We start from the raw sequence: 16,074 nt of genomic DNA on the forward strand, positions 1-16,074 counted from the left end.
TTACTTCAAAATAAGCGACGAAAAATTTGTTTTTGATTCATTTGGAGGAAATGTACCTAACGAACTGGTTCGCTACCTAGGTTCAAAGAACATATTCTACAACTCAGAAAGAATACAGTATTATGACGAGTATATTTGCGGTCACCTGTGTATGCTGGTACTGAAGCTATTTACAGATGGGTGGAATTTTAACGAAATTTTGAATGTAATAAATGGACGTTTTTGGGAATAAACTAGCTGTAGCAACTGATGTAACGTTTCAAATGACGAAAGAAGAGTTAGATAAGATAAAAAATGTCGAAAAGAGCTTTATGAAATTTCAAAAATATTTCACAGATGTGTTGAAGAAATCAAAGCGCTATATTAATTTTCTAGGTAGAAGATTAGTCAATGTCGATGACCCTGTTGATGATATGGATGTAGTTAATAAAAAATATGTGCAAACAAAACTTGAAGAGAGTAGTGCACAATACACTACACTCCTAACACGGTTCAGTAATTATTACAGTAAGAAGGAGATTGAAAAAGCTCTTTCAGATTATTTTACTAAAGCAGATTTGAAACCGTATATTGAGAGTTCTCAGAGCACAATGTATGATAAACAAACAATTGAATTCACGTTTGTAACAGGTGACGAACAAAAAATGCACACCTTTGAGTACAAATTTCAGCTAAGAAGAGTCATTGCAATTGGTGAAAATGCCAATGAACGTCTGTCAACTAAGGACTTTGATATGGCAGTAAGTGTTTATGATAAAATGCATCTAATTAATGGTGGAAACCATTCAATAACAATAAATGAAGGAAATTTTCTCACTGTAAGACTCAAAGATACTGTTAAAACCGTGCTGTTAACGTTAGATTTCTAATTTACGGTGAACTGACACCTGTTGTCGAGGATTTAGATACTTAATTTGAGGGGTGTTAATATTATTTTTTAACGATCGTTTGGATCTTTAAAAAATGTGTACCGATAAGAAACATTTTAAATTGTTTAAAATATGATTTTTAATTTTCAATTAAATAAATGAACGACTATCATATTTGGTGTTTAAAGTGTAAAAGGTTTACTAACACACTTCATCCTCAGAGAGTTGTGACGGAAAACGGCCGTCACAGGATCGAAGGAATTTGTGGTGAGTGTAAAAGCAGGAAAAGTAGATTTGTAAAAAAAAAGATGTAGAAAATGTAGGAGGTAACGTTCCTAAGGAACAACCATCTGTTCGTGAACGCATTGTAAACGAACTTCACGCCCCAATGAGAAAAAATTTTCCGAGAAGAAGCGTTATAACTAAAGGTATAGATGATTTGTGGCAAGCTGACTTGGTTGAAATGGACTCTGGAAAGCTTAAGGGAGTGTCTAAAATCAATAAAGGATACAAGTATCTATTAACAGTTATTGATGTGTTTTCAAAGTTCGGTTGGGCAGTTCCTGTTAAAGACAAATCGGGTAAGAATGTTGCTGAGGCCTTCAAATTAATTTTAAAACTGAGGAAGCCACAAAACTTACAAACAGATAATGGCAAAGAATTTTACAATAAAGACTTTAAAGAGTTGATGAAAAGGTGTGTTATCAATCATTATTCCACTTTTACAGAAATGAAAGCCGCTGTAGTAGAGAGATTTAACAGAACTTTGAAAGAAAAGATGTGGAAACAATTCGATCTTCAAGGAAATTATAAGTGGGTTGAGTTAGTACCAAAGTTAATTAATGATTACAATAATACAACACACAGAACCATAAAAAGGAAACCCAAGGATGTTAATAAAGCCTACGGAAAACAGTTGCTTAAGGATGTGGAATACACTGTTGTAAGGCCGAAATATAACGTGGGTGACAAAGTAAGAATCAGTAAACTGAAAGGTTTGTTTGAGAAAGGGTATACAGCCAACTGGTCGACAGAATTATTTATAATTGATGATGTAATATATTCAGATCCGATTACATACAAATTGAAGGCATTAGATGGCGAGGAAATTAAAGGAAGCTTTTACGAATATGAGATTCAGAAAACTGATTATCCAGATATGTATCTCGTTGAAAAGATTTTGAAAAGGAAAGGAGATAAAGTTTATGTCAAATGGTTAGGATTTGATAGCTCGCATAATACTTGGTTAAATAAAGATAACGTTGTATTGTGAAAGATTGTATAGATTTTTACTTTTAATGGTTTAATGTACCATTAAAAATACAATATTTGAATAGATACTAAGGTTTTTCAATGAGTCCAGCTATCAGCTTTTCAAATTCTTGTTCGAGTTGTGATATGCTTTCACCTATTTTGAAGAGATCACGATTGTCTTCCACTAATTCCATTACTGTCAGCTGTAGGTACTGAAGCCTTCTTAGATAGTCAAAAACGATACCTTTTACACCTTCAGGCACCTTATTTAAATCAAAAGGAAGTATTGCTGGTTTGTCGCCGCCTGTCATTATCCTCGTCATGCTACAAGGAGGTACTAGTTGATTACTCATTATTATTTATTTACTTTATTATTTAAATTGAAAAAAATTTCGAAAAGAGCAAAACCTTGGCGCCAAGGAACCCTGTGGGGTCTTCTCTTTCTGTCATCATTGTCGTTGTCGTCGTCCATCTTCTGTCCCACAGGTTTTTCCTCTTTGTTTCCACGTCTCGTCCCATGCATCTCTGGCTGATGAGGGAGAGCGGATCTGTGCGGACGTCTCATGACGTCACTCAAAATTCCACGACGAATAGTGTACTCAGTTTATTTATTACAGAGGCTGGCCAGACCCCTGACCGAACGCGCTGAGCTACCGCGCCGGCGAAGCTATTCCACTCAGATAGAGTACTAGTAACACACACACACACACACACACACACACACACAACATAAGTAACTCCATCTGTTGGGTACTGAGTGACTCTAACGCTGACGCAGTGAGATTACGTCACGTCACACGCGCCAAACTGACCTTCACTGCAGATTGCGGAAATCGCGTATCTCTAACACAACCTTGACCGCCGTTGGGTGGCGTTCTGTATCGTACTTTCTGACCGCGTACAAAATAAACGTACCCAGAACCTCAGCATTGTACGACAGAGTGGTTACCATTCATTTTTTATTTCCTCATCCTTTTTGTGTTCTTTGTTTTCTCTTTCATTTTTTCGTAACTAACCAAAAGAAGTTCTTCACTGATGATGACGACATTAGCTATCTCAATCTTAACATCTAATAATAGATCATACCACCTTTGTGGATCATTGATGATCTCTGTATATTCCACATTCATCAACTGACCAAGTTCACGCAACTTACGATTCAAACAACACTTGGCGACGGTGTGCCTTGCAAGATTGAATTTAATCCTGTTAATGTCAAGTTCAATACCAAAATTCCTTTTAATTATTCCGACATATTCCTCTTTCGAGCCTACCATCGGAATCCAGTTTTATTTTCAGGAAGTTCTCAATGTATTCTACACAGGATCTTACGTCATTACTGTTATACATCACTACTGAAGACTTAATACGTTTGTCATTACGACGCTTGCCATTTTGACTGTTATTCATTGTGTCTTTATTTACTAATTTTTATTCTTATAAACTGACCCTATAGTTTATAGTTATGGTTGGTGAAACCTTTAAATGAATAAGATGTTGGATAAAAATTTATGGTTTGGGGTACCTTTAAATGAATAAGATGTTGGATAAAAATTTATGGTTGGTGAAACCTTTAAATGAATAAGGTGTTGGAGAAATATTTATGGTTCTTTAGTACTTTCATACGTGACTTCAATAGTGTTTCAAATTTTAATGGTCTTTTGAACCATTATATGGAATTTCTTGAAATTTCATTTTTATTTTTTCGAATAATTTATGGTTCTTTGTTACCTTTTTTAATGGCTGCATAATTAATGGTTCTTTAATACCTTAACAAGGAATTTATCTTACATTTTGATATATATATTTTTTAAATTAGTGGTTGTTCCAAACCTTTAAATTGTTCCTCAAGTTATGGTTCTTTAGTACCATTTTTCAGTTGTTTTTATTTTGAAATTAATGGTTCTTTAGTACCATAAGTAAGTACCTGTAATTTTCGATGTCATTTATGATTGATTGGTACCTTAATGGTTGTATGATGATGGTTAATGGTCACTGGGAGCCATTATTTAACCATTATTTTTATGGTGTACTTTTTATGGTTGGTAGGGGCCACTTAATGGTTGTTTGGATGTTTATGGTTACTTGAATCATTATTTTTGGAGTATATTTTTATGGTTGGTGAGGACAATTATTATTTGTCTGTCCCATACGTACCCATATACTACTTAGGTCAGGTCGCTAACACTGCAGCTACGACGACGCCGCGCATTGCTTACTCCTGGGACCTTCGCCGCCCGCGTTAACTGCTCGTTAAGGGCTGGCCCTCGGCCAGGCGGCCCTTCGCTTCTTTCTGCCTCGCCCCCGCTGCCGCCCCACCCTGACGCTATTAATATCCCGCCGGCCGCTTAATGGACCCTCCCACACTCTTCCCACCCCACCCCACGCAATCGCTCCCCTCCAACCTCCCCCCCCCCAACCACCCCCCCCCCCCCTCCCCCACACCATCGCTAACCTGCGAGTCCACGCTTCTGTAGCGACGGGGTAAACATCTCTTACGCTAAGCTCAAACTGAGAAGCGCACAGCACGTGTGGGGCGACCCAGTTTCATCGCTCAAAGCTCATGTTCCACGCGTGTCGTGCAGCCCTGCTCATACTGAGACGTGAATATCGAGTGTGGCGCACACATGCCGGACGCCGGTTACTAACCTACTGCTCGCCAAACTGAAAATATACGATTCGCAAATAAAATTATTATCGCTAGAGTTACGAATCAGATTCGGATACTAATGCTAAATACAAGACTTGCATTATTCATTAATGAATATATAACTCAAACCATCAAATACACAACTGGCCATTATAACTGCTACACCACGAAGATGACGTGCTACAGACGCGACATTTAACCGACAGGAAGAAGATGCTGTGATATGCAAATGATTAGCTTTTCAGAGCATTCACACAAGGTTGGCGCCGGTGGCGACACCTACAACGTGCTGACATGAGGAAAGTTTCCAACCGATTTCTCATACACAAACAGCAGTTGACCGGCGTTGCCTGGTGAAGCGTTGTTCTGATGTCTTGTGTATGGAGGAGAAATGCGTACCATTACGTTTCCGACTTTGATAAAGGTCGGATTGTAGCCTATCGCGATTTCCGTTTATCGTATCGCGACATTGCTGCTCGCGTTGGTCAAGACCCAATAACTGTTAGCAGAATATGAAATCGGAGGGTTCAGGAGGGTAATACGGAAAGCCGTGCTGGATCCCAACGGCCTCGTATCACTAGCAGTCGAGATGCCAGGCGTCTTATCCGCATGGCTCTAACGGATCGCGCAGCCACGTCTCGATCCCTGAGTCAACGGATGTGGACGTTTGCAAGACAACAACCATCTGCACGAACAGTTCCACGACGTTTGCAGCAGCACGGACTATCAGCTCGGAGACCGTGGCTGTGATTACCCTTGACGCTGCATCACAGACAGGAGCGCCTGCGACGGTGTACTCGACGACGAACTTGGTCGCACGAATGGCAAAACGTAATTTTTTCGGATGAATCCAGGTTCTGTTTACAGGATTATGATGGTCGCATCCGTGTTCGGCGACACCGCGGTGAATGCACATTGGAACCGTGTATTCGTCATCGCCATACTGGCGTATCACCCGGCGTGATGGTATGGGGTGCCATCGGTTACACGTCTCGGTCACCTCTTGTTCGCATTGACGGCACTTTGAACAGTGGTCGTTAAATTTTATATGTGTTACGAACCGTGGTTCAACCCTTCATTCGATCCCAGCGTAACCCTACATTTCAGCAGGATAATGCACGACCGCACGTTGCAGGTCCTGTACGGGACTTTCTGGATACAGAAAATGTTCGACTGCAGCCCTGGCCAGCACATTCTCCAGATCATTCACCAATTGAAAAACTCTGGTCAATGGTCGCCGAGCAGCTGGCTCGTCACAATACGCCAGTCACTACTCTTGATGAACTGTGGTATGGTGTTGAAGCTGCATGGTCAGCTGTACCTGTACACGCCATCCAAGCTCTGTAAGACTCAATGCCCAGGCGTATCAAGCCTGTTATTACGGCCAGAGGTGGTTGTTCTGGTTACTGATTTCTCAGGATCTGTGCACCCAAATTGCACGAAAATGTAACCACATATCTGTTCTAGGGTAATATATTTGTCCAATTAATACCAGTTTATCATCTGCATTTCTTCTTGAGTGTAGCAATTTTAATGGCCGTGGTCTAGGGGTAGCGTCTTTGATTCATAATCAAAACGTCTTCGGTCCCGGGTTCGATCCCCGCCCCTCCCTAATTAATCAGCATTGGCGGCCGAAGACTTCCGGCTTAAGAAGTCAGCCTCATTCTGCCAACGGCCTTGTCAAAGAGGGCGGAGGAGCGGATAGAGGTTCAGGGCACTCTCTTGTCCTAGGGGTGGGAAATTGCCCCTAAAGGCGGAAGAATCAGCAATGATCAACGACATGAGGATGCAGAAGGCAATGGAAACCACTGCATTAAAGACACGTAACGTGTATCCACAGGACATGTGGCCTGTATTTCAAGAAGTGTCATGATGATCTCTCCATTGGCAAAAGATTCCGGAATAGTCCCCCATTCGGATCTCCGGGAGGGGACTGCCAAGGGGGAGGTTACCATGAGAAAAAGATTGAATAATCAACGAAAGGATAATGTTCTATGTGTCTGGGCGTGGAATGTCAGAAGCTTGAACGTGGTAGGGAAACTAGAAAATCTGAAAAGGGAAAAGCAAGGGCTCAATCTAGATATAGTCGGGGTCAGTGAAGTGAAGTGGAAGGAAGACAAGGATTTCTGGTCAGATGAGTATCGGGTAATATCAACAGCAGCAGAAAATGGTATAACAGGTGTAGGATTCGTTATGAATAGGAAGGTAGGGCAGAGGGTGTGTTACTGTGAACAGTTCAGTGACCGGGTTGTTCTAATCAGAATCGACAGCAGACCAACACCGACAACGATAGTTCAGGTATACATGCCGACGTCGCAAGCTGAAGATGAACAGATAGAGAAAGTGTATGAGGATATTGAAAGGGTAATACAGTATGTAAAGGGGGACGAAAATGTAATAGTCATGGGCGACTGGAATGCAGTTGTAGGGGAAGGAGTAGAAGAAAATGTTACACGAGAATATGGGCTTGGGACAAGGAATGAAAGAGGAGAAAGACTAATTGAGTTCTGTAACAAGTTTCAGCTAGTAATAGCGAATACCCTGTTCAAGAATCACAAGAGGAGGAGGTGTACTTGGAAAAGGCCAGGAGATACGGGAAGATTTCAATTAGATTACATCATGGTCAGACAGAGATTCCGAAATCAGATACTGGATTGTAAGGCGTTCCCAGGAGCAGATATAGACTCAGACCACAATATAGTAGTGATGAAGAGTAGGCTGAAGTTCAAGACATTAGTCAGGAAAAATCAATATGCAAATTAGTGGGATACGGAAGTACTAAGGAAAAAAAAAGTGGCTCTGAGCACTATGGGACTTAACAGCTGAGGTCATCAGTCCCCTACAACTTAGAACTACTTAAACCTAACTAACCTAAGGACATCACACACATCCATACCCGAGGCAGGATTCGAACCTGCGACCGTAGCGGTCGCGCGGAAGTACTAAGGAATAACGAGATAAGTTTGAAGTTCTCTAACGCTGTAAATACAGCAATAAGGAATAGCGCAGTAGGCAGTACAGTTGAAGAGGAATGGACATCTCTAAAAAGGGCCATCACAGAAGTTGGGAAGGAAAACATAGGTACAAAGAAGGTAGCTGCGAAGAAACCACGGGTAACAGAAGAAATACTTCAGTTGATTGATGAAAGGAGGAAGTACAAACATGTTCCGGGAAAATCAGTAATACAGAAATACAAGACGCTGAGGAATGAAATAAATAGGAAGTGCAGGGAAGCTAAGACGAAATGGCTGCAGGAAAAATGTGAAGACATCGAAAAACACAGCCACAGCCCCACACGTCCAGAACTGCTACAGAGTGGCTCCAGGAATACTCTTCTGAGCTGCTCGGGGTGGCCGAGCGATTCTAGGCGCTTCAGTCTGGAAACGCGTGACCGCTACGGTCGCAGGTTCGAATCCTGTCTCGGGCATGGATATGTGTGATGTCCTTAGGTTAGTTAGGTTTAAGTAGTTCTAAGTTCTAGGGGACTGATGACCTCCGATGTTAAGTCCCATAGTGCTCAGAGCCATTTGAACCATTTCTACATCTACATGATACTCTGCAATTCCCATTTAAGTGCTTGGCAGAGGGTTCATCGAACCACAATTATACTATCTTCCTACCATTGCACTCCCGAACAGCGCGCGGGAAAAACGAACACCTAAACCTTTCTGTTCGTGCTCTGATTTGTCTTATTTTATTTTGATGATCATTCCTATCTATGTAGGTTGGGCTCAACAAAATATTTTCGCATTCGGAAGAGGAAGTTGGTGACTGAAATTTCGTAAATAGATCTCGCCGCGACGAAAAACGTCTTTGCTTTAATGACTTCCATCCCAACTCGCGTATCATACCTGCCACACTCTCTCCCCTATTACGTGATAATACAAAACGAGCTGCCCCTTTTTGCACCCTTTCGATGTCCTCGGTCAATCCCACCTGGTAAGGATCTCACACCGCGCAGCAATATTCTAACAGAGGACGAACGAGTGTAGTGTAAGCCGTCTCTTTAGTGGACTTGTTGCATCTTCCACGTGTCCTGCCAATGAAACGCAACCTTTGGCTCGCCTTCCCCACAATATTATCTATGTGGTCTTTCCAACTGAAGTTGTTCGTAATTTTAACACCCAGGTACTTAGTTGAATTGACAGCCTCGAGAATTGTACTATTTATTGAGTAATCGAATTCCAACGGACTTATTATGGAACTCGTGTGGATCACTTCACACTTTTCGCTATTTAGCGTCAACTGCCACCTGCCACACCATACAGCAATCTTTTCTAAATCGCTTTGCAACTGATACTGGTCTTCGGATGACCTTACTAGACGGTAAATTACAGCATCATCTGCGAACAACCTCAGAGAACTGCTCAGATTGTCACCCACGTCATTTATATAGATCAGGAACAGCAGAGGTCCCAGGACGCTTCCCTGGGGAACACCTGATATCACTTCAGTTTTACTCGATGATTTGCCGTCTATTACTACGAACTGCGAACTATTCTAAGTTTAAACATTCCCGCTGGCCACCAAACAACATATATATGAACATTATTGAGCATATGTGGGATACCTTGCAACGTGCTGTTCAGAAGAGATCTCCACCCCCTCGTACTCTTACGGGTATATGGACAGCCTCGCAGGAGTCATGGTATCAGTCCTTACCAGCCCTACTCCAGACATTAGTGGAGTCCAGGGCACGTCGTGTTGCGGCACTTCCGCGTGCTCGCGGGGGTCCTACACAATATTAGGTGGTGTGTAGTTTCTTTGGCTCTTCAGTGTGAAAAGGGATTTGGTAGTATCCAGTCATACTTTTAAGGTTTCAAAGTGATACAAAAATTGGGAGATAGCTATTATTGTTCAGAAAAGTGTATCTATGCATTTCACGAAACGAAAAAAAAATGTATCCTGTGACTGCAAGATCATTGAGTCATGACTAGAATAAGCAAATGCGTACAAATACCTGGGTGCAACAATTTGTACAGATATGAAATTCAACCGTTAGGCTAAACAGGCTTCTCCCCATTGGCACTGGGAAAATACAGTATGTCTATAAAACAATCCTGTAGATCACAGATTTACCTGAGTCCCGGGAGAGTGTCACAAAATTATTTAAAGACCTTAACTGGCAAGCGCCTGAAAATGAACCCAGTTATGCCCCAAAAACCTGTTAGAAATTTATTGCAACACAATTCCATTCTCTAACATGGCTGCATTACGAAGATAGTCATCCATTTGAGACGATCACCTGATATTCGATAAGTGCCATTTTCAAGTGATTGCTGATATCCTCGTAATTTTGCAGAGTCATCAAATAGTTCAAATGGCTTTGAGCACTATGGGACTTAACATCTGAGCTTATCAGTCCCCTAGAATTTAGAACTACTTAAACCTAACTAACCTAAGGACATCACACACATCCATTCCCGAGGCAGGATTCGAACCTGCAACCGTAGCAGCCGCGCGGTTCCGGACTGAAGCGCCTAGAACCGCTCGGCCACAGAGGCCGGCGCAGAGTCATCCTATAAGGATCATGCAGTGTAAGGTAGAACAGGAACGAGGACGACATTCTAGAGGCGTTGACGCGTAGGGAACGTTGGTCTCGTTCGCGTCTACTGCAACAGCAGTTATATCCAAGGTGTTTTAAAAAAGTGTCACATATTCCTACTGGATGTAGTATGTCAGTCACAAGTAGAAGAAAGGATCTTACAAAAAAATGGTTCAAATGGCTCTGAGCACTATGGGACTTAACATCTGTGGTCATCAGTCCCCTACAACTTAGAACTACTTAAACCTAACTAACCTAAGGACATCACACACATCCATGCCCGAGGCAGGATTCGAACCTGCGACCGTAGCGGTCACGCGGTTACAGACTGAAGCGCATAGAACGGCACGGCCACACCGGCCGCCTAAAGATCTTACAATTATATATCAAGAAAGTGATACCTGCTGAGACATAGGCCACATTTCAGCCGGCCGGAGTGGCCGAGCTGTTCTAGGCGCTACAATCTGGAGCCGCGCGACCGCTGCGGTCGCAGGTTCGAATACTGCCTCGGGCATGGATGTGTGTGATGTCCTTAGCTTACTTAGGTTTAAGTGGTTCTGAGTCCTAGGGGACTGATGACCTCAGATGTTAAGTCCCATAGTGCTCAGAGCCATTTGAGCCACATTTCACAGCCAGCATTTAATTTACAGTTGAGGCACGATTCACAAGATGTATCGTAGTACATTTCGTCAATACGTTCGGATAGGCAGACGCAAATCCTCGAGCAGTGATGGAGTCGAGAAATCGGGATCGTAAACAGTCTTAGCTGTTGCTGAACAACAGTCATACAACATTTTTAAAGGAACACACCACCATTTGACTGTTTTATTGTTTATTTAGTTATAACCCGGGTTTCGGCCAGTTGTGCTATATTCGAGTATTTGATTTTTATCTCTTTAAGATACACTCCTGGAAATGGAAAAAAGAACACATCGACACCGGTGTGTCAGACCCACCATACTTGCTCCGGACACTGCGAGAGGGCTGTACAAGCAATGATCACACGCACGTCACAGCGGACACACCAGGAACCGCGGTGTTGGCCGTCGAATGGCGCTAGCTGCGCAGCATTTGTGCACCGCCGCCGTCAGTGTCAGCCAGTTTGCCGTGGCATACGGAGCTCCATCGCAGTCTTTAACACTGGTAGCATGCCGCGACAGCGTGGACGTGAACCGTATGTGCAGTTGACGGACTTTGAGCGAGGGTGTATAGTGGGCATGCGGGAGGCCGGGTGGACGTACCGCCGAATTGCTCAACACGTGGGGCGTGAGGTCTCCACAGTACATCGATGTTGTCGCCAGTGGTCGGCGGAAGGTGCACGTGCCCGTCGACCTGGGACCGGACCGCAGCGACGCACGGATGCACGCCAAGACCGTAGGATCCTACGCAGTGCCGTAGGGGACCGCACCGCCACTTCCCAGCAAATTAGGGACACTGTTGCTCCTGGGGTATCGGCAAGGACCATTCGCAACCGTCTCCATGAAGCTGAGCTACGGTCCCGCACACCGTTAGGCCGTCTTCCGCTCACGCCCCAACATCGTGCAGCCCGCCTCCAGTGGTGTCGCGACAGGCGTGAATGGAGGGACGAATGGAGACGTGTCGTCTTCAGCGATGAGAGTCGCTTCTGCCTTGGTGCCAATGATGGTCGTATGCGTGTTTGGCACCGTGCAGGTGAGCGCCACAATCAGGACTGCATACGACCGAGGCACACACGGCCAACACCGGCATCATGGTGTGGGGAGCGATCTCCTACACTGGCCGTACACCACTGGTGATCGTCGAGATGACACTGAATAGTGCACGGTACATCCAAACCGTCATCGAACCCATCGTTCTACCATTCCTAGACCGGCAAGGGAACTTGCTGTTCCAACAGGACAATGCACGTCCGCATGTATCCCGTGCCGCCCAACGTGCTCTAGAAGGTGTAAGTCAACTACCCTGGCCAGCAAGATCTCCGGATCTGTCCCCCATTGAGCATGTTAGGGACTGGATGAAGCGTCGTCTCACGCGGTCTGCACGTCCAGCACGAACGCTGGTCCAACTGAGGCGCCAGGTGGAAATGGCATGGCAAGCCGCTCCACAGGACTACATCCAGCATCTCTACGATCGTCTCCATGGGAGAATAGCAGCCTGCATTGCTGCGAAAGGTGGATATACACTGTACTAGTGCCGACATTGTGCATGCTCTGTTGCCTGTGTCTATGTGCCTGTGGTTCTGTCAGTGTGATCATGTGATGTATCTGACCCCAGGAATGTGTCAATAAAGTTTCCCCTTCCTGGGACAATGAATTCACGGTGTTCTTATTTCAATTTCCAGGAGTGTATATTAAAGTTACAGTTATAAATTATATGTCAAACGAAAGAGCAACTCAAACAGTTTCACCAAGAACCTTATGAATGTTCAATGTGAGCACCATTTGTCACACGGCACACATCAAGTGTATAGCCGAGTTCTTCCCAAGCGCTGGATAGGCCTCAAGGGGCCCAATGACAGGGCTTGCTTTGCATGGCGTCCACGTTCACCCGACCTAACACCATGCGATTTTTTCCTTTGGGGCTTCATCAAGGATCGTGTGTACGTGCCTCCGCTACCAGCAGACTTCCCTAAATTAAGAAACCGCATTGAAGCTTAGCCGGCCTGAGTGGCCGAGCGGTTCTAGGCGCTGGAGTCTGGAACCGCTCGACCTCTACGGCCGAAGGTTCGAATCCTGCCTCGGGCATGGATGTGTGTGATGTCCTTAGGTAAGTTAGGTTGAAGTAGTTCTAAGTTATAGGGGACTGATGACCACAGATATTAAGTCCCATAGTGCTCAGAGCCATTTGAAGAAAGGACTGATCAGCTGTTGCTACCATCACTGAAGACACACTTACCAACATTTGGGAAGAACTTGGCTGTAGAGCTGATGTGTACCATGTGACAAATGGTGCACACACTGAGCATTTATTTATTTATAAACACCCTGTACAATACCCACGCAGTGTTTATTCCCTGCACTTCAATCTATCATTTGGAGAACAGACGTGCAAGTGGATGATAAATGTTGCAACTTGTAATCTCCCCGCCCCCCCCCCCCCCCCACGTTCCTAATTCCAGTTATTGTCCACAATAAGCAAAGCCTTTTATGAAAAATTCAAGAAGGGGAAAAGATTACAATAAACTCTCTAGTTTACTTAGCATTTCGTGTAGAGTTGGCTCCACTTCTTCTAGTCTAGCGGTCTGATTATTGACACTGAAATTCTCACGATTTAGGTCCTGATGCCTCAACTGCTTTAAATAAATTTGAAGACTGTTTTTGCAGAATTTTTGTTGTTAAGTTAATATAGTTTTTTTGCATTATAGTATAACAACGTACAGCCTTTTCATTTTTCACATTAACAAAGCAGAAATTACATTTTTCACCCAAAATGCAAAAATACGTCCGATCACATCAGAGGTAAGCTTACGACACACTCATCCTGCGGAAATAACAATATTCCAAAGGGTTTACAATTTTCTTGACAAATGAATTTCTATTAATTTCGACTACTATTTCACAAATGAATCGAGAAATAAAGATAGTAAACAGTACTAGATTGCATAATTAATAACAGAAATTGTAGGTGTGCCAAATAATTCGTAATTTCAAATGTTTCTAAGAAAACTAATTTTAACTGCCCATTCACAGCTAGTAATTATCGATTGTAACATAGAAAACAAAGTAATTCCTTTCCATACATGTTAGCTTGAAATATAACAAAAATGGTTCTGAGCACTATGGGACTTAACATCTGTGGTCATCAGTCCCCTAGAACTTAGAACTACTTAAACCTAACTAACCTAAGGACATCACACACATCCATGCCCGAGGCAGGATTCGAACCTGCGACCGTAGCAGTCGCGCGGTGCCGGACTGAGCACCTAGAACCTCTAGACCACCGCGGCCGGCTTGAAATATAACATATTGTGTATAAAATTATATGTAAGTTTTCAGAAAATCAGCTGAGGTAATACTGACCTTTCCAAAATTCGAAAAATAATACTGGTATCGACAACTACTGTTGAGAAAAAGTAATGGTAGAGGAGGATGTCCCGTTACATACAGAGGGGAAAAATTGAAATGGTCCTGATTTACAGAGAATGTAGGAGAAATGTTGAGGCTGCTGTTTCCTTGCATGTCGAGTGTCTTCCAGAGAATGCTAGCTCCCATTCTTCTTTTACGAGGTTGTGAACGCCTTTATGTCTGGCGACAGCGTACAGACCGGCAAAAGGAAACGGTGCGAACGTGTTACAGGAGAAGCTAATGAAATTGTACTAGCGGCAATTAGACTCCGATACATGTGCATACGTAAGCAGTATTGTCACAATACTGCATCGCGTAAGTCTCGTCCTTACCACATGTCAGAATTCCATAAGCGGGTAAAGTTTTTGTGAATGGGCACGGCAACAAATGCAAACCACCCTCATGTTCTTAGTCGAGGTACTATTTTCCGATGAGTCTACATTCACAAACCATGGTAACGTTAACCGGCATAACATACATTACTGGATTCTACACAATCCCCGCTGGTTTTGGCAAGCTGACCATCAACGTGCTTGGTCAGTTAACGTGTGGCGTGGCGTCATGCGTGACAAACTGTTCATCCGGATTTTATCACGGCACGTTCAATGGACGCAAATACCGGTACTACTGCAGGATGTTGTCCTGGACTCCGACAGCGCCTGTGGTTTCAGCACGACGGTTGAGCAGCGCGTTATGTAACTCAAGCACGGTGAGTTATTAGGCCTATTAGACCGTGTTTACACTGGTCGGTGCATCGGCAGAGGTGGCCCTGTTAACTGACGCGCTAGGTCGCCGCATTTAACGCCGCTGGATTTCTGTACGTGCGTGGGGATATTTGAAAGATAAGGAGTACCAGCAAGTGCCAACAAGCAATGAAGACATGGTCGAGAACATCAGAAACGCCTTAGCTGACATTCCCGCAGTTATTCTTCTGTTCTTGTGCACTGTCATTTGAAAAGCGGATCGCTAAGTGTAATGAAGTTGGCGATACTGCGTTTGAACACTTGCTGTTGTAAGTAGGCTGGTTAGGTTTTCTTATTGGTAACGCCACGTAGCGCTCTGTGTGAGAATCACGGGCTGTGCTGTGTGCAGTCTGTGGCTAGTTGGCATTGTTGTCTGCCATTGTAGTGTTGGGCAGCGGCAGCTGGATGTTAACAGCGCGTAGCGTTGCGCAGTTGGAGGTGAGCCACCAGCAGTGGTGGATGTGGGGAGAGAGATGGCGGAGTTTTGAAATTTGTCATGAACTGCTATATTTATATATGATGATATCAAGGTAAATACATTGTTTGTTCTCTATTAATATCTTTCATTTGCTAACTATCCCTATCAGTAGTTAGTGCCTTCAGTAGTTTGAATCTTTTATTTAGCTGGCAGTAGTGGCGCTCGCTGTATTGCAGTAGCTTGAGCAGCGAAGATTTTTGTGAGGTAAGTGATTTGTGAAAGGTATAGTTTAATGTTAGTCAGGGCCATTCTTTTGCAGGGATCTTTGATAGTCAGATTGCGTTGCGCTAAAAATATTTTATGTCAGTTTAGGCACAGTCTTGTATAAAATGTTCAAAGGGGACGTTTCACTGTGATTGGAAAAGTAGAGGAGTGTTCGCATATAGCCGAGGTCACACTGGCGCATCCTATACTCCCCTGTTCGATGTGTCGGAGGAATACAGAGTTGCGAATAGGGTTTCCAGTTAGAAGCTATGTAATACTGGCCTGTCC

General features: G+C 43.6%; 1 protein-coding gene across 1 annotated transcript in view; it reads right to left on the bottom strand.

Moving 5' to 3' along the window:
• Positions 1–16,074, bottom strand: part of LOC124719628 (voltage-gated potassium channel subunit beta-2) — a 1,342,624-nt gene that overhangs the window by 786,452 nt on the left and 540,098 nt on the right. The gene's annotated exons all lie outside the window — the stretch shown is intronic.

This window comes from Schistocerca piceifrons, chromosome 11 (assembly GCF_021461385.2).
Source record: "Schistocerca piceifrons isolate TAMUIC-IGC-003096 chromosome 11, iqSchPice1.1, whole genome shotgun sequence".
NCBI lineage: Eukaryota > Metazoa > Arthropoda > Insecta > Orthoptera > Acrididae > Schistocerca > Schistocerca piceifrons.